The sequence below is a fragment of the Vipera berus genome (assembly GCF_964194415.1).
Source record: "Vipera berus genome assembly, chromosome: Z".
Classification (NCBI taxonomy): domain Eukaryota; kingdom Metazoa; phylum Chordata; class Lepidosauria; order Squamata; family Viperidae; genus Vipera; species Vipera berus.
In genome coordinates this window covers 102547769-102575714 of record NC_138205.1, presented here as the reverse complement: position 1 = coordinate 102575714, position 27946 = coordinate 102547769, and the positions used below count along the sequence as shown (strand labels likewise).

The 27946-nt window shown below is 40.8% G+C and overlaps 1 long non-coding RNA gene across 1 annotated transcript; it reads left to right on the top strand.

The window, feature by feature from the left end:
- Positions 1 to 21255: 21255 nt before the first annotated feature.
- Positions 21256 to 24300, top strand: LOC308678509. Its single transcript, XR_014028672.1, has 3 exons — positions 21256 to 21330; positions 22828 to 23018; positions 24096 to 24300. It is a non-coding gene; the product is annotated as an uncharacterized lncRNA (long non-coding RNA).
- The last annotated feature ends 3646 nt before the right edge of the window (positions 24301 to 27946 follow it).

The window sequence follows — 27946 nt, the reverse complement described above, 5'->3', positions numbered from 1 at the left end:
ACGAGGGTCTTGCCCAAAGTATTTAGGGATATGTGCGAAGAATTTGGCCTTAGGGATATATGGCGTGAGATTAACCCGGCCTCTCAATGTTATACCTACTATTCCCCCAGGCATAACTCGTGGTCTAGGTTGGATATGGTATGGTTGTCGGATGGGCTGATATCTTATGCAAAAGATGCCATGATTTTGACGAACAAATGGGAGGATCACAACCCGGTGGCTATTACGTTGATAAGGGGGAGTAGAGTGAGGAGTAGATGGATGATGAACCTGGAGGCTCTAAAGGATACGGGTTTTGTACAAAAAATTAAACAAGAGATGAGCCTGGGTTTTTTTTAGAAAATAGGACAGAAGGGATGCCCCTACGAATAGTTTGGGACACGGCTAAAGCTTATCTGAGAGGCTTGATAATAAAACAGATGGCAGTTAAACATAGGAAGGATTAGAAAAGTAGGAGGGAAATTGCTGAGCAACTTACTAAGGCAGAGAAGGCTCTTCAGGTAAACCCACATAAAGTGTATGGGAAGGAGCAGGTGGATTTTTGGAGGCATAAACCCAACCTTGTGGATCAAGAGAAAATAGCACATCAAATTAGGGTGGCGAGGCAGAACTATTTTGAACATGCCAATAAGCCAGGGAGATGGCTTAGCTATAGAATAAGGAAAGAGAAGGAAAGTAGAAGAATTGATCAGTTAGAGGATAAGAGGGGGACACTGATAGGGGATAAAGAAGGGAAAGAAAAGATAGCAACTGAGTTTTTTACAGAATTATATCAGAAAGAAAAGGTTCCTGAGGAGAGGATTAAACAATACCTGACAGAGTCAGACCTTCCTAAGTTACTTTCTAATGAGAAAGAGGCCTTAGATCAGGAGGTAAGAATAGCAGAAATTGAAAAAGCGGTAAGACAACAGAAATGTCAAAAAAACCCAGGCACTGACGGAATTCCTGCAGAATTGTATGAGTTATTAGTGGAAGCACTTGGAAAACATATGAAAGATCTATTTAATGAAATTTTGGATAAGGCTATAGTCCTGCAAACCTGGTTGGAGGCAAATATTAGTTTGATCCCTAAGGATGATTCCCCTTCGAAGCATATTAAAAAATATAGGCCAATATCCCTTCTTAATTCAGATTATAAAATATTTGCAACAATAATTGATGATAGATTAAAAATTTACAGAAGCAAGACAAGAAGATAAACAATTGAGTGAAGGGGCAATGTCATTGCCTCTTGAGGAGATACGGCAGGCAGAGGTTATGGAGCAGAGTTTGGCATTAAAGGAAGACCCAAAAGAACAGATGATGACAAGGGCTGCATATAAGCATATGGAAAAAGAGCAAAAACAGAAGCCTGTATCTGGTCAAACTACGCAAGACACGGCTGTCTCAGAGCCTGTGGGAGGAGCACGTCCGAAGAGAGCAACAGCTGATCTTCAGGCTATGTTCCAAAGGCTCATGGTCACCAGAGATGGTGAAGTTCCTGACATGGAATGTTAATGGCTTAAATTCACCACAGAAAAGAAAGAAAGTATTTTTTTATCTGAAACAACATAAAAATGACATTGTTTGCTTACAAGAGACACATATTGCATTAAAAGACCAAAAGTATTTGATTAATTCCCGATTGGGAACACATTTTGTATCTTGTGCTCCGGACAAGAAGGCTGGAGTGGTCATTTATTTAAGAAAAGATTTTTCGGCGAGATTGATTGAATCGGATAAACAAGGGAGATATGTTAGTATTGAATTAATATTACAAGGAAAGAAAGTTCTTATTGGATTATATGCTCCAAATCAACAATAGCAAAAATTCTTCAAATTTTTACATCAGAGACTAATTGAATTGGATTATAAATCTGTTATCATGATGGGGGACTGGAATGGAGTTTTGGTCCCATCTGAAGACAAGAAGGGATCCTCCAAAAACTGTTTTAATTTGAAATTGCCTAAAGCTTTTTTTGATTTGAAGGAGGATCTGGAATTAAGAGATGTATGGCGGGAAAGGAATATGAGAGACAGAGATTTTACCTTTTTTCGGATAGACATAAATATTTCTCTAGGATTGACTTTATTTTGATTACTACACCTCCACCCACAGAACACACCCCCTCTGGCAGTTTAAAAAAGAGGAACAAACAGCCACTACCACATGCTTCTCCCAGAAGAAGGAAGCTGAAGCCACCAGCCTGAGGATGACGGATGGGATTCCGTCAAAACATTGCTCCTACACCTTCAACTCTACGCGGGGAAAAACCCGAATGACCAAAGATCCACATACAAACACCTGCGAAAACCTCAGAAAACATATATATATATATATGGAAGGGTTGGAAGGGACCTTGGAGGTCATCTAGTCCAACCCCCTGCTCAGGCAGGAAACCCTATACCATTTCAGGTAAATGGCTGTCCAGTCTCTTCTTAAAAACCTCCAGTGTTGGAGCATTCACCACCTCTGGAGGCAGGTTGTTCCACTGGTTAATTGTTCTAACTGTCAGGAAGTTTCTCCTTAGTTCTAGGTTGCTTCTCTCCTTGACTAGTTTCCATCCGTTGCTTCTTGTCCTGCTTTCAGGTGCTTTGGAGAATAGCTTGACTCCCTCTTCTTTGTGGTAGCCCCTGAGATATTGGAACACTGCTATCATGTCACCCCTCACCCTTCTCTTCATTAAACTATACATACCCAATTCCAGCAACCATTCCCTATATGTTTTAGCCTCCAGCCCCCTAATCATCTTGGTTGCTCTTCTCTGTACCCTTTCTAGATTCTCAACATCTTTTTTACATCGTGGTGACCAAAACTGGATGCAGTATTCCAGGTGTGGCCTTACCAAAGCATTGTAAAGTGGTATTAGTACTTTACTTGTTAAATTTACTCAGGCTCAAAACTTAAGAGAAAATTTTTATAAAATGTTTTATAGATGGCACCTGGATCCCAAGAAGTTGTCTAACATGTATCCTAACTTACAGTCTAAATGTTGGAGATGTGGTAGTTTAGAAGCCACCTATTTTCATATGTGGTGGACTTGTAGAAATATAAAAGCTTTTTGGATTAAAATTTGGTGGAACATTCAAAAGATTTTTAAGAGAAAGATAAAGTTTTCTCCGCAATTGTTTTTATTGGGTATTGTTGTAGACTGTGATGTTAAAGAAACCAATTTGATGTTGAATATGATAACAGCAGCACGGTTACTGGTGGGACAATATTGGAAGAAGGATAGTTTGCCTACTATAGAAGAATGGGTGTTTAAAGTTTCGAATCTTGCAGAAATGTCTAAGATTTCTGCTTACTTGAAAGATCATTCACAGGAAAGATATATTTCAGTTTGGAGGAGATGGATAGATTATATTCAGAATAAATATGGGACTAAAAAGTTCCATTTAGCTTATGAGTAGATTTTAGAGGGATATTGTTATTAATCTTAGTGTTGGTACTTTGTATGTATCTATGTTAAAGGGGAGTTAAAGCACATTATGAATTTGGTTAATTGTATATTATGCATAATTTTTATTTAGAATATGATTATTATAACTATAATCCTGTATTTAGCTCTGGGAAGTGGGGGGGGAAGTGGGCAGGCTTGGGGTGGGGGGGATTTGGGGATATATTGTAAAATCCTGTTTTTGTAAAACTATTTAATAAAAAAAAATTACTTAAACCAATTCATACATACAGACCAGAATGGGTTCCCACCAGACAAATAAAGGATAATCTCAGAATTATATTAAATGTTCTGGAGTATTATGAAAGCCAACCAGATAAACAATTAGCTTTAATATTTATCAATGCTCAAAAAGCATTCGATAGGGTAAATTGGGACTTCCTAATGTATCAGTTGGAACATATGGAGTTTGGGGCTAAATTCCGTAATATGATTAAAGCAATTTATACTAAGCAGGAAGTGAGATTGTTGATAAATGGGAATTTAACTGACAAATTTGATATCTGTAAGGGCACTAGGCAGGGTTGTCCACTCTCCCCACTTTTATTTATTTTAACCTTAGAACCCCTATTGAGAATAATAAGGAAAGATGAGGAGATTACCGGGCTTCAGATAAGAGACCAAATTTACAAACTGCAGGCATTTGCAGATGATATGGTTTTTGTTTTGGAAAACCCTCTGGAATCCAGCACAGAATTACTAAAAAGGATTGAGGAATTTGGAAATGTGGCTGGTCTACAAGTAAATAAAGATAAGACGAATATATTAACGAAAAATCTTTCAAATAGAAGTAAACAGATGTTAGAGGACATTACAGGTTTAAAATTGTGAAGAAGGTGAAATATTTAGGAATTTGGTTGACGGGAAGATGTTCAAGTATTAGGGAGGATAATTATTCTAAATTACTGATACAAACAAAAATGGACTTGGGAAAATGGGGTAGGATACAGCTGTCATTATTAGGAAGGGTAGCCACGGTGAAATCTTATATTTTGCCAAAATGGATTTTTCTTTTCCAGACAGCACCGGTTAAACTTTCGATGAAATTTTTAAAAGAGTTAGAGGGGGTAGTTTCTAGATTCATATGGCAGTGGAAACAGCCCAGGATTGGGGGAAAAATGATGCAAGAAATCAAGGAAAGAGGGGGCCTTGGCCTGCCGAATTGGGAAAAATCATCTTGAAGTAGTCCATATGCCTAGAAGGGATGTTGTATCATTAAGAATATTATCATAATGGCTTAACTACATTTTACATTATGGAAAAGGCATAATCTCTATGGAAAGCACAAAATGCAATCAATCGATAGAGAACAAATCTATCTTGAACCATTGCCTTCTGCTTGGAAAGATGTCAGAGAAATAATACATTTAGGAAAAAATAAAGAGCAGTTTATTTTTTCATCAAGACGTCAAGTCCTTTAACTATTATACCTATCATACAATGTTAAAGATACTGACATCTGAAAAAAAAACCTGAATTTTGATAATTAGATGCTGTCTTTAACTAAGATACTTCTGAACAGATAGGATATGTATCTATCTCCATTTTCAGTTTTCAGACCAAAACTTTTTTTAGCCAATAGTCCATAAACAAAGGGAGAATGAAACAGCATTACCCTATAAACATCAGGTTAAGATGATTCCCAAACTGCAGATATACAAAAAGAGAGAAAGAAAAAAGAAATGGAATCTCTAAAAGACAATCCCAAAAGCTTCCAAGGAAGGTACTGAGGATAATATTGACTGGCGGGATGGGGGGATGGGGGAGGAATGGATTTGCTTGGACTTCTAGCAAGAATACTCTGTGCAAGAATATTCTGCGCTGTATTATTTTGTTCTAGAAATATTCTCCACAAAAATGAACTCTTAAAATCTATTCTCGATCCTCAATAGTGCAGTTTTGGAAATCATTGAAGGCCTGGCCACAACACACAAGCTGCATGGAATTGCAATCTCCTTCCTGCAATCTCACAGAGTTCTTCCTAAAGTCTTGCCATGGAACAACAACATATTTTTTACCTTAAAAGCAATAAAAAATATCTATTTTTAGCTACCGTATATACTTGAGCATAAGCCGAATTTTTCAGCCCACTTTTTGGGCTGAAAAATCCACTTCGGCTTATACTCCAGTGAACAAAAAAAAAAGATTGAATGAAGATGTGGAATTCTCCGCCCCTCCCTGCGCGCGCCCATTTTCTTTCTTTTACTTCACCGCTAAAGAAAGTTTTTGCTAAACTAAACCTCATAGGCCAAATCCCAATAATTCTCCGGTTTCGTATTGCTGGCGACTTGCCCCAGCAAAGCTGTGAGGAGTTGTCCCTGCAGGTTTCTCGGCGAAGTTTATCGGAAGTGATTTCCCATTTGCAAGAGTAATAATTGTTTGAAATTGTTTCGGCATCTTAGAAAACCTATTCAGGGAAAAGAAACTATCGGTACCTTAAATTTTGGCCGGCAGCTGAAGTGTGTTCAAAACCCCTGCAAGAAAGCAGCTTCTCATCCTGGCTGGGTGGAGGAAGGGCGGCAAATACTTTTCTAATGCATCTTTTCTTCCTTTCCCCCCCCGAGCACTTTGTCCCCCTCCCCACACATTCCTTGCCTCTCCTCCTTCCTCGGCTCTCAACGCAGCCCTGCTGTGTATACACGTGCACAGAGACACACAACCTAACTGGGTGGAGGGTGAGGGTGGGGAAGCCGGCATGCTGAGCTGCTGATCAGCCAATAGAAATGCAGGTTCCCGACGCGGCGAGGGCGGGGTGCGTAGAGAAAGAATTGTGAAGGTTGTTCTTGTGTGGCGGGAGAAGTGGGCATTCGAGGAGAGCTGCTGGTAATTCACGTTTGCAGGCTCCCAGTGGAAAAGAGCAGGAGGGGCGGTGGACGGATCGCGTCTGCTGCTATCTTTCCAGCTGCACCTTGTGGAGACCTGGCTTTTTTTTCCTATCCCCATGTATTAAGGGGTGTCCTCCATCTTGACTTTATTTTACCTCAGCTGCAGAGCCCATTGTTATACGCAAAACACAGACTACCGGTAAATTTGCTGCTACACTGGCCACCAGTCCTGTGATCTTCTCTATGAGTGCAAGTGTCTTTCTTTCTTTCTTTCTTTCTTTCTTTCTTTCTTTCTTTCTTTCTTTCTTTCTTTCTTTCTTTCTTTTTCTTCCTTTCACTCGCTCTCTTCCTTCCTTCCTTCCTTTCTCTCTTTTTTCTTCTATCCTTCCTTCCTTCTTTCCTTCCTTCCTTCCTTCCTTTCACTCTCTCTCCCTTCCTTCCTTCCCATCTCTCTTCCTTCCTTCCTTCCTTCCTTCCTTCCTTCCTTCCTTCCTTCCTTCCTTCCAGTCTCCCTTCCTTCCTTCCTTCCTTTCTTCCTTTCTCTCTCTCCCTTCCTTCCTTTCTCTCACTCTTTTTTCCTCCCTTCCTTCCTTCCTTCCTTCCTTCCAGTCTCTCCCTTCCTTCCTTCCAGTCTCTCTTCCTTCCTTCCTTCCTTTCTTCCTTCTCTCTCTCTCCCTTCCTTCCTTTCTCTCTCACTCTCTTTTTCCTTCCTTCCTTCCTTCCTTTCACTCTCTCTTCCTTCCTTCCTTTCTTCCTTTCTCTTTTTTTCTTCCTTCCTTCCTTCCTTTTCCTTCCTTCCTTCCTTTCACTCTCTCTCCCTTCCTTCCTTCCTTCCCGTCTCTCTTCCTTCCTTCCTTCCTTTCACTCTCTCTTCCTTCCTTCCTTCCTTTCTTTTTTTCTTCCTTCCTTCCTTCCTTTTCCTTCCTTCCTTCCTTCCTTCCTTTCACTCTCTCTCCCTTCCTTCCTTCCTTCCCGTCTCTCTCTTCCTTCCTTCCTTCCTTCCAGTCTCTCTTCCTTCCTTCCTTCCTTTCTTCCTTTCTCTCTCTCTCCCTTCCTTCCTTTCTTTCTCTCACTGTTTCTTCCTCCCTTCCTTCCTTCCTTCCTTTCTTCCTTTCTCTCTCTCTCCCTTCCTTCCTTTCTTTCTCTCACTCTTTTTTCCTCCCTCCCTCCCTCCCTTCCTTCCTTCCTTCCTTCCTTCCTTCCTTCCTTCCAGTCTCTCCCTTCCTTCCAGTCTCTCTTCCTTCCTTCCTTCCTTTCTTCCTTCTCTCTCTCTCCCTTCCTTCCTTTCTTTCTCTCACTCTCTCTTTTTTTCTTCCTTCCTTCCTTTTCCTTCCTTCCTTCCTTTCACTCTCTCTCCCTTCCTTCCTTCCAGGCTCTCCCTTCCTTCCTTCCTTCCTTCCTTCCTTCCTTCCTTCCTTCCTTCCTTCCTTCCACTCTCTCTCTTCCTTCCTTCCTTCCTTCCTTTCACTCTCTCTCTTCCTTCCTTCCTTCCTTCCTTTCACTCTCTCTCTCCCTTCCTTCCTTCCTTCCTTCCTTCCTTCCTTCCTTCCTTCCTTCCTTCCTTCCTTCCTTGCAAAGCATTGCTTGAAGACACCGCAGTTCTTTTCTTCAGACATAAAAGTTCTTTGCAAATATGACATAATATACACATACATATTGTCAAATTATATTTTTTTGGGGGGGGGAGCAGATAGAGCTTTATTTTGATTGTACTCTAGTTACAGTATTTTTAGAGTTGGGTTTACGGTATATTTTTATTTTATGGTATGGCATTTTTTTAAAGTTTTTTTTTCCTGTTAGAAATGGATCCCAATACTTCTAATCCTGCACCAAAACAAAAACGCAGGTCATACGAAGCTGCTTTCAAACTAAAGGTTGTGTCAAGAGCAGAAAAAAGCAATAACAGTATTGCAAGTAGGGAATTTGGTGTTGATGAAAAACAAGTGAGGGAGTGGCGGAAAATGAAAGCTGACTTGGAAAAGATTCCAAAGGCAAAAAAAGCTCGACGTGGTTTAACAACTCCATATGGGGCTCTAGAGACTGAATTGCATAAATGGGTTATGGAGTGTCGTCAAAATGGTTACTGCGTAACACGCATGGGAATTCGCTTACGTGCCCTTCAAATGGCTAAAGATGACAAATTAAAAGCACCAGGCATTGAAAATTTTGTTGCGTCAGCAGGATGGTGTACTGGCTTCATGAATAGGTATGGCCTATGTTTGCGGCAAAGAACAAAGATTTCACAGAAGTTGCCAAAAGACCTTGATGAAAAAGTGATGTCATTCCATTCATTCATCATAAAACAAAGAAAGATCCATAACTATGACCTGGGAGATATTGGGAATATGGATGAAACACCTATGACCTTTGATCTTCCAAGCAACAGAACCGTGGCAAGTTTGGGAGACAAAACTGTTTTACTCAGAACCACAGGTAATGAGAAAAACCATTTTACAGTCGTTCTGTCATGTTTGGCTAATGGAACTAAGCTGCGGCCTGTCATTATTTTTAAAAGAAAGACCTTGCCTAAAAAGGTCAATTTCCCACCACGAATTACAGTGCGCGCACATGTTAAAGGCTGGATGGATGAAGATGGAACAAAAAAGTGGCTGGAAGAAGTTTGGAACGGACGACCAGGAGCAGCCTTAAAGAAAAAACCATCATTGCTAGTTTGGGATATTTTCAGAGCCCACACATCTGATGACATAAAAATATTGGCAAAGTCTTCTCAAATTACTTTAGCCGTTATTCCAGGTGGGCTTACATCTGTATTACAGCCCTTAGATGTGTGTTTAAATAAACCTTTCAAAGACCGTGTGCGAAAGATGTGGTGCGAATGGATGTCATCTGGTCAAGCCCGACTAACAAAAGGTGGAAATATGATGAAGCCTGACATAGAACTGATAGCAAAGTGGGTTCGTGATGCATGGGAAGAGATTCCAGAGGACATGGTGAAGCACGCCTTCAAGAAATGTGGCATAAGTAATGCTATGGATGGCAGTGAAGACAGTGCTTTGTATGAGGACGACAGCTGTGATAGTGATGACTGCGAACTCTGTGACAATGTATATGATAATAACCTCACACCAGCTACAGCTGAAGCTCTGTTTGGAGATACAGATGAGGAGGAGGAATCCAGTTTTGAAGGATTTTGATGCTTGTGTTTTAGCTTGGTTGCTTATTGAGTTAAGGTTTTTGTACATTTAAAGTTATTGTTAATACTTTAATGTTATATATTGTTTTGTTGAATATACTGATAATATATTGTTTTTGTTGACCCTCTTTTCCACATGCCTCAATTAAAGCAATTTTATTATCTACCTGTATTTTTATTTTTGAAATTTACCGTGAGCTGCTGCATTTCCCAGCCTCGGCTTATACTCGAGTCAATAACTTTTTTCAGGTTTTTTGGGTAAAATTAGGGGTCTCGGCTTATACTCGAGTCGGCCTATACTCAAGTATATACGGTAAGTGCTTCTAAGTGCTTATACTTCAAAAATATTTTTAGAAGTTGCAAAAAAGGAGAGGAAGAAAAATTATAAAGCCACTTCCCTCCAGGGACATTACCCCATCAATACTATGATTCAAATATTTTTTTTAAATATTGGGAAATTGGTAACTGGATAGACAATACAGGTAGTCCTCGAGTTACGAGTGTAATTGAGCCTGTCCATTCCACTCGTAACTCAAAAACTCGTAGAGTGAATCTCATACTTTGAATGAGATCCCTAAAGTGGTGGGATTCAAATAGCCAGGGCTTTTTTCTCATAGAACGCTCAGAACGGTGTTCCAGCACCGTTTTTTGCAAAAAACAACAACTAAACAGCTCCCTTATTGGCTTTCCTAAGCCTATTGCAGGGCTAGGCAATCTTGGCTCTTTTTTATGACTCATGGACTTCAACTCCCAGAAATCCTGAGCCAGCCATGCTAAGGGGAAAGGGAGAGGTTTCCAAGCTGAGCCATGCTGGCTCAGGAATTCTGGGAGTTGAAGTCCTTGAGTCATAAAAGAGCCTGCACTAGAGGAGGACATTAAAATTATTTACAGGATTACTTCTTTAGGAACTAAACTTTTAGAATCTAAAACAGCTAATTCAAAAAAGCCAACAGGAAAGAACCTCACATTTTTCATCTGCTTCTGTCTTTTGGAAGGTAAAATTAGATAACAAAATAATCTATTTCTTATGTTAACATCTCTGCAATGAAATCAAAGGTAACAGGAAAGAAATGAGAAACATTTTTCTCAATGTAATATGTCTAATTTAGCTGATTCTAGAAAAAATAGTATTTTTTGTACACTCTTGAAAACTATTTTAAATCTAAACAATTCTTAAGAATGAAATATTCTTAATTTGGACTTTACTTTTAATGTTTGGACTGTTGTGTGTTTTGAAAAATAGATTATTTAGAATCTAGTTATGTTGCACTTCAATCTTTAAATAATTAACCTAGAATATACATAACAATATATGATGTTTTCCCTGGTGAGCTTAACATCAATAACAACATTTATTAAAAAGGCTAAAATAATTTCTGGGGGTATTATCTGTATATTAAAATTTTGGACAAACAGTGATCATGTTACATATGTGCATAAGCGTAGTCAGTAGCATATGACTTTTTAAAAATATCAAACATGCAAAGAAACAAAAATAAGTCCAAAATATCTGTATTACATCCAGAAATGCCAACTTTGCATCCAATATTTCTCATCCATAACTATGGCACCGTAAGGATACCTGAATACATGCAAATGTTTCTCTGGGATCAGTAACACAGCAGGGATTACTTTTTCCTTCCAGTAACATATACCTAAAACCAGTTTATTGCATTTGGCAATTGTACTAAAAAAATAACTCGTTGTCCACCAATATAATTCATTTAATTTGAAATCAAGTGAAAAATTAATTTAAATTATTTTATTAAAACAAATTAATGGCAATTCTTTTATAAGAAGTTGCCTCAAACAAAATGAGTTTGACATGCCTGCTCTAGATAGTTGAATGCTCCAAAATAAATTCTAGACCAGGCCTGTACATGCAGCCTACCAAGCAACCTTGGACAGAGCACAGACTTTAAAAAAAAGTAATAAAATCACCACCACTGCCCTGAAAGTCATGTTGCCTAGTGCCTCCATGGCTTACCATGATCACAAGCTCCAACACTGTAGATGCTCCTCTAGTCACCAAATCATTGATTAGCCCACCAGCATTCCTTTGCGGACCACAAAGATTTTTAATTTATCAGTGTGGGCCTTTCTACAAGTTGCATATATCTCTTCTAGATTTTCTTCTTGTCTTTCTGAGTTAACTCCTTGGTCTGTCATTGAGCAAGAATTGACTTTGTAGGGAAGCATATTATCATTTGATGTATATTTAACATCTGTTCTACCTTTATTTACCAATTATATAATATTTGTATGCAATCCACATGGCAAGGTTTGGGGGAACTTACAATAGAAAAAAATATATTTTTAAAATCATAAGATTAAAACATAAAAGCAGGGCTTTTTTCTCATAGAACGCTCAGAATAGCGTTCTGGCACCTTTTTTTGCACACACACAAAAAAGCTTTTGCACAAGCTATGCTACTCCCTCTATTGGCTTTTGAAAGCCAATATGAATTGCTGCTGAGCACGCCAAAAGACAAGGCTGGCAAATGTTGCGCCGGCTAGTTGTCTGCAGCGAAAGTGAGTAGGCAGGAACTTTGCATCCCTCCCTGCTGCCCAAGTACACCATCTCAACTAGGTAAGTAAGAGAGGACAAGGAGAGAGAGGTGGGGTCTGCGGAGTCCATGTGCACTCCTTCCTTTTGCTCACCCGTGTCAGCCAGGCTGGTGGCCTACCTGGTGCTGGACTTGCACCACCTACCTGGTGCTGGACCTGCGCCTCACCCTGCACGCCTAAGTGGACACCCTGCATCACCTGGCCCGCACCGCCTCCACTGCCCACCCCGTGGAGCCCCGCCATATAGAGCAGGCTCTGCTGCTCCCATAGCACCAGCCAAGCCGGCTCCGGCCCTAGGGGGGGAACCCGCCACCAACACTCCTTGCACCTGTGACTGCAGCAGCGCCACCCCCCGCCTACTGCGCCCACCAAGGTGAGAGTTCTGGCACCTTTTTTTTTAGAAAAAAAGCACTGCAAATACCTGAACAACCGGTTCTATTATATGATGCAGGCCTAGGCCTCCGATGCCTAGAACGGACTTCCGGAAGTGGCACCAACGCACTTCCGGTGGGCTGTTCTAGGCCTGGGAGGTCTCCTCCAGGCCTCTGATGCCTAGAATGGTCTTCCAGAAATGGTATTCATGCACTTCCAGTGGGCCGTTCTACGCCTTGGAGGCCTCTGAGGCCTGGACTGGACTTCCAGAAACCAGCCGGTTCTCTGAATTCAGGTAAATTTAGCTACTGGTTCTCCTGAACCAGTGCAAACTAGCTGAATCCCACCACTGGATCACTCCTTTGCTCATTAAGACACGCGCAGCTCATTAAGTGCATATGAGGTATCTCAGTGTGAGGAAGGCCATGGGGAGGGCCTAGTGATGGAACAGGCCCTGAAGGCTTCCCTGACCCACTAAAATACCTAATGCTTCTCCTTCCCTTCCTGCTGCGCCGGACTCACTTACCTTGAAAAGATCTGTCTCTTCTCTGCCACGGTTTCTGCCTTTGAGGGAGAGGAAAGTCAATGGATGCTCTTGGTGTCCATAATATCGCACGAGTTCAGGCACCTCTCCTCTTGCAGAGGATGGAAACCTGAACTCTCACGGTGTTTGCTCCTGTCCCCTACTCCTTTCTGCTACTGATGGAACAATTTTCACCAGAACGGAGACCTTGGGGAAACTGGAAGCTCTGTCGGCATGCAAATGCACACTTAGAAATGGAGTGCCTCATTTTGTGACTCCATTTTTCCCAGAAAAAGCCATTTCTCAAGCCCCTTCCTAGTGAAAACAAGTCTCCAGAGTGAGCCGCCTTGCTCTTTAGCTACGTTTTTCAGGAAAAAGCCATTTTTCAAGTCCCATCGTAGTGAAAACAAGCCTCTGAAGGGAGCACACTTACTCCAGAAGCTTGTTTTTGCAGGAATGCTCTTAAGAAGAGCAAGGTGCTCTTTCTTCAGCAGCTTGTTTTCTCTAGGAAGGGGCTTGAGAAATGGCTTTTTCCTGTGAAAACTTAGCCAAAGATCAAGGTGCATTCCCTCTGGAGGCTTGTTTTCATCAGGAAGGGGCTTGAGAAATGGCTTTCTCCTGCAAAAACTTAGCCAAAGAGTTAGGCACATTCCTTTCCAGCTCTGTTCTCCATGTGCAGGGAAACGAAAGAAGTTTGTGGGACTAAAAAAAGAAATCGATCCGACCTTCCAACTTCTCACGAAAAAAAATGATCTCGCAAAGTTGGAAGGTCTGATTAAACTTTTTTTTAAACCAGTAGTCTGCTCTGGCCACTGCTGCCTCACTCTGCCAGTATCAGGGCTCTTTGGCTCCATTTTTGTCTGAAAGGGGCTTGAGAAATGACTTTTTCTGGCAAAAACAGAGCCAAAAATGAGGCATGATTACTCCAGAAGCTTGTTTTCACCAGGAAAAAGCCATTTCTCAAGCCCCTTCTTAGCGAAAACGGAGCCAAAGCATGCCTCGCTCTTATTGAGAGCTAGGAAGGGGAATCATGGCTGCTCAGATGTTTGCCGCTGCTGCCAGCTTGGATACAGGTGCAAGGGACTTGGCCCCACAATGCCCCCCCACTCAGTTGAAGGCTTTGTTCCTGCCCTCAAACGAAGGCTGGTGCACGTGAGCAAGCTGGGCATTCGGGTCATGGACGGCATTGGTTTCTGCACCTGGCCGACTTAGATTCCACGTTTTGCCACATAGGCATGTAAATGAAGTAAATACTTCCCCCCCCCCCGAGAATGGAAGCTTCCAGGGGCCATGATCTCTTTTGCAGAGAATTTGTGTTTGAACTCGCACAATATTACGGCATCCAGGAGCTTCCATTGTCAGCGCGAAAAGCATTTCCAAGCTGACTCTCCTCTTCCTCAAAGAGAAAGAAACTGTGGCAGAGAGGAGACAGATTTTGCAAGGTAATTGAGTCCAGTGTGGCAGGGAGTGGGAAGCAGTTGTGGGGAATGGAGAGAGGAATAGGGTGAATATTGCAGAGCCTCTGTGGTCGGTGGCTCGAAAGGGTGAACGACTGCTATGGTGCTGAAATAGTTGTAATTTTGGGATTTGCTCGTAAACACTAGGGGGTGCTGATCACATAACTTTGAACGAGCGTTAAGTGAATGCTCATATCTCGGAAATTACCTCTACATATATTGTCTTAGCCCTTGGCAGCATCTGGCTGATTTTACTAGTCTCAAAACCTAAGCAAAATCATACCATTAGTAATTGGATAGTAGAGATCATCAGAAAATTCCAGGGCTATAGACTAAACTGGGGGGGGGGGAGAGAGAAGAGAGAGAATATAAAAAAAGAAACGGAAATCCACTTCCATCTTATACAGTACTTAGGACAAGAGGTTTGCTCAGCCTGAAGCAAACTTATCTTTTTATCTTGCAAGTGTGTTTATAGATATTCCCTTGCAGTTCAACTGAATTAAGTAAATGACTATACCATGATATGTGCATTCCTCTGCATAGTTCCAAGATACGTGGTGAACTTCTTTGTTAGGGATGTGGCATGTATCAAGCAAACTTATCAAAGAAGGGGAAAAAAGAATCTAAGCTTCCTTAGATCTATTGCATGGATCCAGAGTGCCACCTATTGTCTCAGAACAAATTTGCAGAACTATAGAAATTCCAGGATCAGACTTTTATATATTGTACATGCAACTCTACATGACTGTGTATAATACATAGATATTAAAGAGCCTGGAGACAGATTTTGGACTTAAAAATATTCTAAAGAATTATCTAGGTATCAAGTCAATAACTTTTCCTGTTCAGTAATTCATGCATAATGTTCTCTCATGTATAATTCAGAATTCCAAGGGAATGATAAATAGGAGGAAAAGGTTCTGTATACAAAGCGGTTCTTACATAAACAAGGCCCTAAGCCAAGGATCACCACTTCTACAGGTAACTGATGTATTACAAATAGCTAGCAGGCTGCACTGTCCAATTAATGTGATGACATTAATGGAAGAGGCAGTATTGATTTGTTTGCCCTCTTACTTTTAATTGTTTGAGGGAGGTTGGAGGTTTTAGGTTAGGATGATAAGGGGGAAGGAAGGGTTTTTTACTATTCTTAAAATTCTCCTGCCTTTGGAACAAAATTATATTATTGAAATTCCACCATTTTATCATGGTGTATCAACTGATTTTAAATCATTCAGTGGATCAGAGATGGGAATGGGAGTAGTTTGGGTCCTAATGCTCGCAATCTAAAAGAGAGAAGGAGGCAGAGACAGAAAAATTGCATGTTACGGCTAAACAGCTGCTAGGTGCTTTACCTCATAGAGATGCTGCACTAAACTATTAATTGTGGCTTACAAATCATGCTGGCTGCACTCATTTGACTAAAGTTTGTGAGTGCTAATTGTCTTATATCTATATCACTTTTGGAGTTCAGCACTTAGATCCCAGTATTTCATTCTATCTGACATTGTTCTGCAAAGCTTCTAGGAAGTGTAATATATCAGATAAACTAAATAAGAATGTTTAAAATACATTTTAAAACCAATTTTTGTTTGGTGCTAAAAAGGCTTGTCAGGCAGGGTGCTCCCAAGGAGAAAACACAACAGATAAAATTGTGGGTGGGGGCACAGAGCCCAAAGGAGCTTTCACATTACAACCTGATGGATGGATTGCTTATGTAATCAGAAAGAATAAATACAAGGATTTCTTGTCATTCGGGGCTTCTCTCATTTAGACAAGCCTATCTTTGTCCAGCTGAATAAAAATGTAAAAGCTTAAAGGCAACTTCTGGTTTCCTGTATTTTTTATCAAGCAAAACCTCAGAACCTGCATATCACTTTGGCAAACCAGGCTTCCAGGAGAGGTGCTTGGTTAGTCCTAGGGAGGCTCAGGAAAGGGGAAGGTACCAAGCACACTCTGGGATTTCCTGGAGGTGCCCCCCCCCTTGACTCTTCACTGTGCTTTTTAACAGGAACCAGGTTTTTTTTCTTCTTTTTGCTTGCCTTTTACTTGGTTTCTGCATACTCAGGAGGGCTGAAGATAAGGTAAGATACAAAGATACACATTGCTTTGTTGCACCGGCTTGCCTGGGGGAGTGTGTGTATGTGTGTAAAAGTGTGTCTGTTTCCTTGAATCATTTCCCACCATTGACCAGAGCTGGGTGGAAGGGTTTGCCTCAGCCGCCCCTAGACCCCCCTCATATCTCAGGGGGTGGTGGTTAAATAGCAAGGGGTGCTAACCTTGTACTCTTGTGCTCCATCGGGTTGTGAGTGTTGAACCTGTGGCTGCTCTGAGGTTTGTGGTTGCTCCTTATATATATTTCCCATTGTTGACCAGGCCTAGGTGTGATACTGATCTTAGCTGAAGGTCAATGGATCTCTTGTGGCCCAACAGGCTGTGCAAGTGGTGTGAGTGACTTGAACACATAGGCTCAGCCCCAGGAAGACCAGTTAGAATGAATAAAAAGAAGGAATATGCCCTCAGCTCCTTTGAGTGTGTCATAAGGAACTTTGGTAAGTTTAAAACCCGTTGGTATGTGAAATTGAAACTCTAATTAAGTACAGTGCCCTCTGTCACCAGGACATACCCACTGTTTGGCCAACAGGGGGATCCATAAATTTGGGAGTTTTTGAAACCATGGGAGACTACGCTTAAAGAGACATGGATCATGATCAACTTAATGTGCACATTTTTGGACCTTACACAAGAATAAGCAGGTACTTAAAGACTGGGTTGTGGTGACCTTCCGCAGCACCATCTTTTCCTGCTTTAGCTTCTGCTCCACCACCCTAAAAGGGGATCTACTCCCTCACAGGGCAGGTAGCCATTGGAAGGGGACACTAATAAGGTTCTGGTTAGATGTCTTTCTCCACATCTAGCCTTTATGAATGGGAGGACTGATTGGGTTGTTACACTGAAACCCCTCACAAATATTCTGAATTGGTTCTGTCCATTATTTGAACTTATACCACTAACTGGGCAGACCTCCAAGCCATCCTGGATGTCTTTTTAACAACAAAGGAAGGGCATATAGTAGGAAATGCTGCTAAAAAGGAAGGAAGGTCCTTTATTTGCAACTTAAAAGGTTTCCAAGACATTATTGTCACTGCATTGGAGATTGCCCTCCATAAACAGAAAATTTGTTCTATGTTCTAAATTCTGTAGCATTATATTGATTTACACATTGTATCAGCCATGTTAGTTAGTTCATATAAACAAGTGGTCTGAAGTCAGGTAGCAACTAAATTGAATTAACTTAATAAATATTTCAAAAGAAGGGATTAGAAGTTCAATATTATGATTATGATATTTAGGTAGGGGACCAAATTGGATCCTATGAATTAAAATAGATGCTATACTTTATCCTCATACATTGGAGGTCTGAGCAGTTGGAAAGAGTACACTAACTGTTCTATAGGATAGGAAGAAGCTTCAGCAACAATTAATTGTTTTACTTTACATAACTTGATAACTAATGGACCATGGAGGGGAAACAGCTTTTTGCTGCATTTATTAATTTGGGATGCTGGCAGACTAAATTAGTAAGACTAAGAAAAACCAGAAACATCCTATTTTTTGTTACTGACCTATTTACAAAAACAGAAACATATTTACCTGAGGTCTTATCACAAAAGATAAGAAATTAATCACAGATATATCTTGGTTTCCATATTATTTAATTGTTAACCTAAGGTTTAATTCTGACTATGTATGTTCACAAGAGTTAGTGGTCAATGTGCTGGTCTAAGGCCTGGAGGAATTCAGATTCCACCCTCAGTCATGAAAGTGGAAGTGAATTTAAGCCAATCAATCTCTCAAGCTAACACATCTGGTGTGCAGAGAAAATGAAGAGAGATCCTTTGTTTGTTTGTTTTTTTGCCAATCTATCAAGCAACTCTGGCCAGCTTACATTATAAAAGAACAATACACAACTATGAAAATCATTCAGGAATAAAAATTAAAACATTAACATTGTTTTGGATCCATATAACATGCCCACCAAAACCCACATTTACAATGAAAATAGCTATTGCCCAGTTTCAGCTTGAAGAATTGTAGATGGAAATGCCATTCAAAATAGTCATTAAATAATACTGGTAATCCACATCTACTTATAAACACAATTGGGATCAGAATGTCTGTTACAAGGCAGTTGTTAGGTGAGTCACACCCAATTGTACAATCTTTTTTTCCAAAAGTTGATAAGTGAATCACTGCAATTGTTTAGTGCAGAGATCCCCAACCTTTCCAGCTTGACAGCCCGGAAGAGAGGAGCAGGGAAATGTGTATGCACGCGGCCTGCACCTGTGCAAACAGGCGTGCAAACAGCAGCACTAGGGCACATGCATGCTCAAGTGGACCGCACGCACCCACAGTGGGGCACCAGTGCCCGTGCAGATGCACAAATGGGCCACTGGCACCCATGCAAATGGGCCATTGGTGCCCGTGTGCATGAGCAAACAGGCTGCTAGCCCCCGTCTTATGCTGGTGGCAGTGCTAGTGTACCCGCACATGCACAAATGAGCTGCTAGTGGTGCTATGAGTGGGGGAGGCTTGCCAGCTATTCCTGTGGCCTGGTGGCCAAGGCCAGTACTGGGCCACAGACCACAGGTTGGGGACCCTTGGTTTAGTGAATCACACTGCCATTAACCAAATTCAACTTTCCCATTGACTTTGCTTGTTACAAACCAGCTGGGAAGATCAGAAATAGTTATCCCAGGACTTTGCAATCATCAAAAATACATGCTGATTTCCAAGCATCTGAACATTGATTACATGACCATTGGGATGCCACACTGGTTGTAAGTCACTTTTTTCAATGCCGTTCTAGCTTCAAACAGTCATTAAATGACTATAAGTCAAGACCATCTATAATGAAGAAAGAAGAAATAATCTTGTTATTTCCTAAGTACCCAGATTGCTTGGCCAGGTTGATACAGAGAGAGTGCCATATGTATATCCAGTATGAGATACAGTTTAGAACTAATGGAGGAGAATATTTGTAGCTCAGGGTTCAAATGAGGGGTCCTTGGGGTTCTCTGAGCTTGCTTGTTTTCTTGCAGACGTTTCATTACCCTAACTAGGCAACATCATCAGTGCTAATTGATAGCACCACCTCGAGTTAGTTTTTCAAAACATTTATTTTTAAATAATATTTTATTAATTTTACAATTCATAGGTGCTTGATAAACAATATGTTGTCTGGGTCCATTTGTTTTACTTGATAATACATATTAAATTCCTAATCTCTACCCTGTTTTTCCAGTCATAGATAAAACACATCCCATATTTGAAAATATTCTGTATCTTCTTTTCTTTAATCTTCAGCATAAGTCTATCCATTTCTGCACAGTCCAGTATTTTCTTGATTATCTCTTCTTCATATGGCGTTTCTTCATTTTTCCCGTGCTGAGCAAATACAATTCTTGCTGCTGTTAATACATGCAACATTAAATACACATTTTCTTTATCATATTTTTCTGATATTATACCTAAAAATAGTTCTGGTTCAAAATCTACATGTTTTCTTAACATATTTTCTAACCAAATATATATATTTGTCCATTTTTTTTGCTTTAGGGCACATCCACCAAAGATGATAGTATGTGCCTGGTTTTTGCTTACACTTACACTTACTAGACATGTTTTTTAACATTTTTGCTAATCTCACAGGTGGTAAATGCCATCTATAAAACATTTTATATACATTTTCTTTATAGGTAGTTGCCATTGTCAATTTTGAGTTTCTTTCCCAAAGATTTTGCCATTTTTCTAATTTATATTGTGCCCAATTTTTTCCCCATGTTATCATTGTTTCTTTCACTTGTTCATCTTCCATTTTTAAATTTAATAGAAAATTATACAGTTTCTTGATCAACTTTTTGTCTGATGTCAACAATACTTGATCAAACGTTATCTGGTCTTTATAAAAGCCATATATTTTAGCATTTTTCTCATGCCTCATTTGTATTTGTAACTGAGGCCACAGTGATAAATCAATACCCTGATCTTCCAAATCTTATTTAGATTTTAATTTCCCTTCAGTATTCAAATCTTTCAAAACATTTTCCTCTTTCTCCTTCTCCATGATCTTTCTCTCATTGAATCAGTACTGTTCTCTTTCCTTTCTTGTTTTCCAGGAAGCCCTTAGGCACCCATATGTGGCTCATTCTAAGATAAAGTTCAAGGAGAATTAGCTTGTTCTGCAATGCTCAACACTTTTTTCCTGGTGTCAGTTGCAATTTCTCAAATCTTCTGCATCAACACAACTTCGTGGCTTCACTAGATATTGCTTCTTGAGTGGAACAGATTTTAGTAACTAAATAGAATGGAAGTAGTATACTTCCTTCTTTGCATAAGTTACAGTATTATTCTGTTATTTCCAAAGGAAATAGCTGGTGCAAAGTAAACTGGACAGTGAACCTTTGCAAAAAAAAATTTGACTTTGAGCAAGAAGGACAAAAACAGAGGTAATAAAATTTTAAAATGGCATTTGGCATTCAAGAAATTAAGATTTTTTTAAAAAAAAACTTGTTAAAAATAGTAGCAAGCTCTCTATCTCTATTTGTTCTGTCTTAACTTACAGCTCTTTTATGCAAATGTGCCTTCAGAAATAAATGTGCTGAGTAGGTCACTTTCCTTTTGGTGATTTTAATCAAATTCTGATGTCAGAAGATTTTTAAGTTTTACATTAGGCTGATCTCTGACGAATTTTCATTTGCTTTTTGTCACATAACTCATCATTCATTGTTTCTTTGCAAGTAGTACTTCCATAAATTTGTCCATATTTCATAATGATCATAGCCTGATCAAGTCAGATTATTTATAGAGATTTTCTTTGCATTTTTTATTTCTCCTGTCTAAAGTTTCTCAGTGACAGGAAGATGATAGTAAGCCACACTCTTTGGCTAAAGGAGCACATAGAGTCAGAGGAATCTGATATCAAGTATCAAATGTAGGTACACACAAGATTAAAATAGGTACCTGCAGAAAATATGCACACTTATGTTACTTCTAACAGGTATTGCATAGTGTCATAATATGACTCGATATATAGTTTTACAAAGCAGGTGTAAGGTAGTGAAATAAAGTTTAAAAAGTTAAAAATAAAGTTGAAAAAAGGTATACATATTGAAATAGTGAATGCCTATATACCCCTAATATTTCCTACAATAGAAGTTTGAAGTCCCGGACTTCTGGTTTGCTGCACGGCCGCTATGGACGCCTAGAAGACGAGCTCCATCTTCCCAGTCCAGTTTCAGATTGCTGGGGGACTCTGAAAAGGCTTGATAGTCAGCAAGGAGGAGCCCTCACTGGAGCGCAGGAATGCAGTAGCTCTCCCACTAGAGCCAGCGAATCCCTCCAAACCAGCAGACGAAAGACCGGCCATAGAGATATGGCCCGTCACTAGGCTGCAGACAGCTGAAGTCACACTCACCATCTGACAACGTCAAAGCAGCATGAAAGAGACTGGGTGGGATCTACCTCTCCTAAAGCCTAATTACTTTCTGTAAATGCATAAGCTGCTAAGTATTTTTCCCCCTATGGAGAGGGAAGGGAGATTTTAGCCCTCCCTCCAGAAAAAGCGGCAACCGACTACCCAGGGGAGTTTAAAACATTGAAAAAATAATGGGATCCTAATTGGAACTCTATCTCCTAAAATTGGTGGATTAAAAGATTTTTTATTTTCTATTCTCTATTTTTCTCTAATTTTTACTCTTTATTTTTACTGAAGATCTGGGTTTTTTCTTTTAAAATAGAAGAAAAAACTGAAAAGATTAAAATAACTCTGGGGCGACATCTTGTGGCTAAACGTGAGATTGTAAGCTGTTATTGTTTTAAAAAGACTTGGTTGACAGCCTAGAAAATAGATAAAATACATGCAACCTTGAAACATCAGCTGTGCTCCTTACTTAGTGGACTTCCTGATTGTAAAGCTTTTAGTTTAATATACTACTATGGAAGAAGATTAGAAATGGATTTTCCCTATGGAAGAAGAGCAGGAACAAACCCTCCTTATAGCTGGTGATGAAATAAGAAGCTAAATAAAAAACAAGAAGGTAGCCCGGATATGCAAACTCAAATTATGACTACAACTACAGAATCATCTATACAGAATACTAAAGAAAAAGTGGAACAATCAAATACTATGAAAGAAATACAAATAATGTAAAATACAGAAAAGAAACTGATAATAGAGGAAAAAGGTGTTTAAGATATATATAAGCTAAAACGTATTGATGAATGTAATAAATAGGTCTTTATGTAGTGGAAGAAAAAAAATTATTAGTTTAAATATGAGATAGTAGATATAAAGAGGAAGAGAGAGGAAGTACTAAAAGTTGAAGTAAAAGAAATTTTGGTTATTAAGTTTAAGATATTTGAAAAATATTATAAAATAAGAATATTATATTGTATTATTAATCTCTTGATGCTTTTATTTTCATTCAAGGCATGCAGACTCTCATGACTTCAACTCAGCACTTGCAAAGTCATTCAGGATTCTGTTTGACTACTACTTGCCACTGGTCAATATATTGGTATTGATCTGGGTGACCACAATCTGGGTCAGTAACAATTTGGTGCACCTTTGAGATGATGTCTGGATTAAAACTACCTTCAGGCTTCCATCCTACATTAAAGGTCAGCCATTCATTCTCACAGAATTTTTTTAAGTCATCTGGATTAGCCCTAGGGTCACCATAATCTCCACTAAAACCTTTCATAAAAATCTTCAACATACAGTGAAGAGGTGTCCGAGGGATACTTCCTCCACCACCCATTTCCTAAAACATTGCCACTGACCTGCAGTGCCGGACATTCCAACTGTCACCAACAGGAACTGCAATGGCTTAACCACCCACACAACTCTTGGGCCTCATTTGGACTCACTGATCCCAGACCCAGGGGGGTGATCAGGCCCCCTCTTCCACTCTCAAAACGAGTGGGCTACCATTTCTCAATACTTGCCTGCAGGTGTCTTCTCTTCAGTCTCTGTTCGTGGGTGACTTATTTTGATTCAGTCCAGGTTCTTGGATCGGTCGGGTGTTCACCTGCAGTGCCCTCCGCCTCCTTTTGGAAAAATCATCCATGACGGCTAAAGGATAGCGTGACAGCCCCGGCTGGGCACTGGCTGGTCCGCGCTGTCCTCAGCGAAATATCACTCCAAGTCCCATCAATGGGGTGTCATAAATGTTGCAGAATCAAGAGACTTAGACCCCGGAATCAAAAGAAGTTTGTTTTATTTTGCACAAAAGGTTCAGAACAAAAAGCAATATCAATGTCTGAACATATTTTCATGGAAAAGCAAGTACATATATAGCCTTCAAAAGTAGCAAAACACGGAAATGTAACTTATGAGCTCTGATTGGTTACATGAGTTCTAGGCCCCTTCTAGCTCATTCCTAGCCCCCCTTAGCGATGCTAAATTATAGCTAAATGTCTTGCAACCTGTTCTCTGGCAAAGGTCACAGGTGTCTTGCTAAGTGTCTAAGTTTCTGGCACCATGTTTGTGGTTAGCTACGAACAAGACATATGTGGTTAGCTGTAACTGAACTCTGTGCTGGCCTACGAGGTGTGACCGACAGTTGAACTTGTGGTTTGGCATTCTCCATTTCCTTGTTCTTTTCTAACTAATACATGCATTTTCTTTATGCCTCACTTTTATGTCCTACCTCACTTTTATGTCCTGTCTCACTTTATGTCCTGCCTCACATCCAGATGCTGAGAAAACTCTTTGCCACACATTGGTTGCCAGATGTCTTAGTTTCAGACAATGGGGTCCAATTCACTGCTGCTGAATTTCAGGCTTTCCTTACAGTATAGCTAATCTCATCAGACATGCAACGTCTGCGCCTTTTCATCCATCTTTTAATGGTCAAGCTGAACGCATGGTGAGGACAATGAAAGAGGCACTCAAGCGCATTGTCACAGGTGATTGGCATCACAGATTGGCAGATTTTTTACTCTGCCAGCATTCTACGCCCTGCACTGCCACAGGCAAAAGTCCTGCAGAACTACGTTGGTGGAGGTGTTTGATCACTAAACTGGACAGGTTGCATCCAGATAGAGTGGCAGCAGAAGCCTCTATACCTAAACCCCCGAGAGGGCTGCACATGGGCGATTGGGTTTGGGCCAGGAACTATGGTTATGGGAATCTGTGGGTTCCTGGTCAAAGCACCAAGGCATCTGGACCCCTATCTTATGAAGTGGGGTTGGAGGGAGGGTGAGTTGTCAGAAGACACATTGATCAGCTCAGGAAACGGTTTCCAGAATGGCCACTAAATGAGGACTGCATCATAAGTCCCTCCCAAGGTCCTCAAACTTGTGGTGTGCTGCCACCACATGGCCGTTTTGGGGAAATTACAATGTGGGCAGCCAGAACCCCTCCTACCCTATGATGTATTTACTCTCCCCTCCCTTTTTCTGGGATGGACTTCCTCCTTCTTCATCCCTGGATATTTTCATTCTCCATTACCGGCAGACATGTGATAACCAGCAGACATGTGCTGCAGATCCACGTGTGGACGCTGTGAGTTAATACCATCTTCTGACCTTGGAAATACTGTTCAAACATCATCCACGAGTTCAGCTATCTGGAGAGAGAGCTGTTAATGGTAATGGCATCTGCTTATAGAGACCATAGAAGTCTTAACAAGGGATTAATTACAGTGCAACGGCTTTGATCCAGAATAGTCAGAAGATGTAATTTGAATTCCTTCTGTCTGCAATTCGTATATCTGCATGTTATCAGCAAGCAAGCAGTCAAAGGCGTTTCGAAATAGTGCATGCCTGCAATAAATAGGAGATGATTAATTCGCCATTCTCCGGCTGATTCTGCAAGAGGCAGAGCTGTGCCTTTGGGATTGTGTCTCTGTGTCTTCCTGAGGAGAACAGCCAAAAAGGCTTGTTAAAATCTTACTGTCTCCTTGCCAGTGAATCACTAGCCAGCGTCTTAAGTAATTGGAGAGGCCTTGAAATGCAAATGAACTCTGCTAAGATGTACTTTGAATGTTTACAATGTAGAGACTGTCTGTTCGTAATCTCCTGGTCATCCAAATTTCATTGGGAAGAACAGAGATCTTGTGCTGCAAATCCTATTTGTGTTCAGAGCTGAATTTCTGCTCGAATGGAAAAATTTGCCAGTTTGCTGGGCTCCCTTTGTTCAGCAGGCTGCTGAGAAGCAGCCATAAAAGAGCCATAAAACAATTAACTGCCTTGGCAACCAAGCCCCCACCCTTGCAATGCAAGGCTAATACAGCAGCTTGCCAGTTTGGATTTCTGTTAAAGCAGGCAGCATGTGAAGACATTGATTCACACTTATGGCAAGCCAGGAAAGCATCTTTATATAAAAAAACAAGTGATTTAGCTAACAATCCTAAAATATATGTTTTGAATCTCCAGAAAAGAGATTATTCAGCAAGTGTACAGTTAAGTTACCAAGCAACTGAAGGCTAAAGCAAGGCAATCTTGCCCAGTCTTGCTAGCCCAAGGACCAAATTAAGCTTCGTTAACGGCACAGTTTACAGCCTACGGTTGACACTCTTAATACGGACAAGCAGTTCCTTAAGAGTTCCAGACCGGCTTACAAACTTGTGGTCCTAAGAAGAAACAATTTGGCTGACCTTGTGTCCAAGTGGAGGCTAGGGACAATTATTGTATTTGCTCATGCAGAACAGCACATTCTCCAGTGGCTGATTGGCAAATAACAGGCTTGCTTCCAAACAGCAACCCCTAGTGGTCAAGGGGTGAACTTTGTTGAAATACCCACTTACGCAAGCAGCACCCCAGTGGCTGCTTAGCAAATAAAAGGCTTGTCCCCAGGCACATGTAGAGTGCCCCTAGTGGTCAAAGAGTGAACTTCCCTCAAGTCTCTAACCACGCATAAGGTGCCCCCTAGTGGTCAAAGGGTGAACTTCCCTGAAGTCTCTAACCACGCAAAAGACGTCCCCTGGTGGTCAAAGAGCGAAGTTCACCGAATTAGTTAAAAATACCTAGGAAGTTTTCTGTACCTATCCTAACCATGGTGGAGTGTCCCACTGATTCAGAAGAGCTGGTTCGACCAGACAATCCTGATTTGTACAAAGATCCTGCTGTAAAACCTAAGCGTACAACAAAACCAACCCAGAAACTCAGAGAAAATTATGAGGCAACTAGAGATGAATTTTCCAGTAATCTGTCAGAACTGTGGAATAGAACTGAATACTGCATGTCAGTCTTGCTGAGCCTTAAGGATAATCCTGTTGAATTAAGAGGCTCTATAGGTCGTCTATCTGCAGCATATGAGAGTTACCAGCGGCTGTCTGCAAAATACACAGGTTTTTTGAATGACTCTAATGTAGATGATTCCTCAGCAGAACTAACCAAGAATGAGGAACTGAAGCAGCAAAGAGATCTAGTGCAAGATGCAAAGAATAAGGCAAAAATTCGTATTGCTGAACTGCAGGAGACCAGATCTCATAGGTCCACATCAAGTAGACACACAGTATGCTCTGCTAGATCCTCTCGCTCCAGGGCTTCATCCATACATGACAAGCTAGTAGAGGCTCGTGCGCTTGCAGAAGAAAAGGACATGCTTGTTTCATTTGCCAGAAGGGAAGCTGAAATAGAAGCCCAGAGAAAAGCCCATCAAGCAGAGGAAGGAGGTCCAAATGAAAATTCTGCAAATAGAAAAGCAACAAGCAGCTGCGCGAGCAAAGCTGAAGGTCTATGAACAGGCGATGCGAGAGGGCACCAATCCAGATTGTTCCATCCCAATAGAAGTGGAAGATCCGATGGAACGCACCAGTCAATATGTGTTAAGTCATAATGTTTGCAATGATGCAGAGCCATTTTCTGCACCTCCTACGAACAACGCTGTCCTGACTGACCACTCGGAGACCACAGAACTGCAAGAACCTACACATCTTCAACAACACAACGCAGGTGCGTCAACTGTGCTTCCTATGAATAACACATAGAACCCAAGCCTACAAAGGCCTGCACCTCCTCAAACCCACATCACAGGCGCACCAACACTTCAAACTGCATCACATCTTGCCAATGACAACGTAACTTCCAGCAATGAACAATGATTGAATCGACAGCCAGCACAAGCCTTAGGAGCTACACCACATCTGAACACTCGTGCAACATCATTTTATCCTGGTATGCCTCACCCTTATTCACCAGAGAACTTTCACACCCAAGGGACCCCACAAGTTTCTCTGGCATCAAGGAGTGAAAGACCAGACCATTCTGACTACTCCAGACACACGACTCGTTGAGAGCTCATCGCCAACAGCCTCTCAAGGTTTGATGACTGTCCAGAAAACTACAGATCCTGGAAAGCAACCTTTAAAGCTGTTGTTGTTGATCTCAACCTTACCGCCAGAGAGGAACTCGATCTACTCATAAAGTGGCTGGGGCCAGGATCTACAGATCGTGTTAAAAGACTGAGATCAGTGCATGTTGACTCTCCAGATGCAGGTCTCACTGCTGCGTGGGCAAGACTTGAACAAGCCTTCGGAAGCCCAGAAGCATTAGAGAAGGCTCTATTCAAAAAACTACAAAACTTTCCGAAATAAGCAACA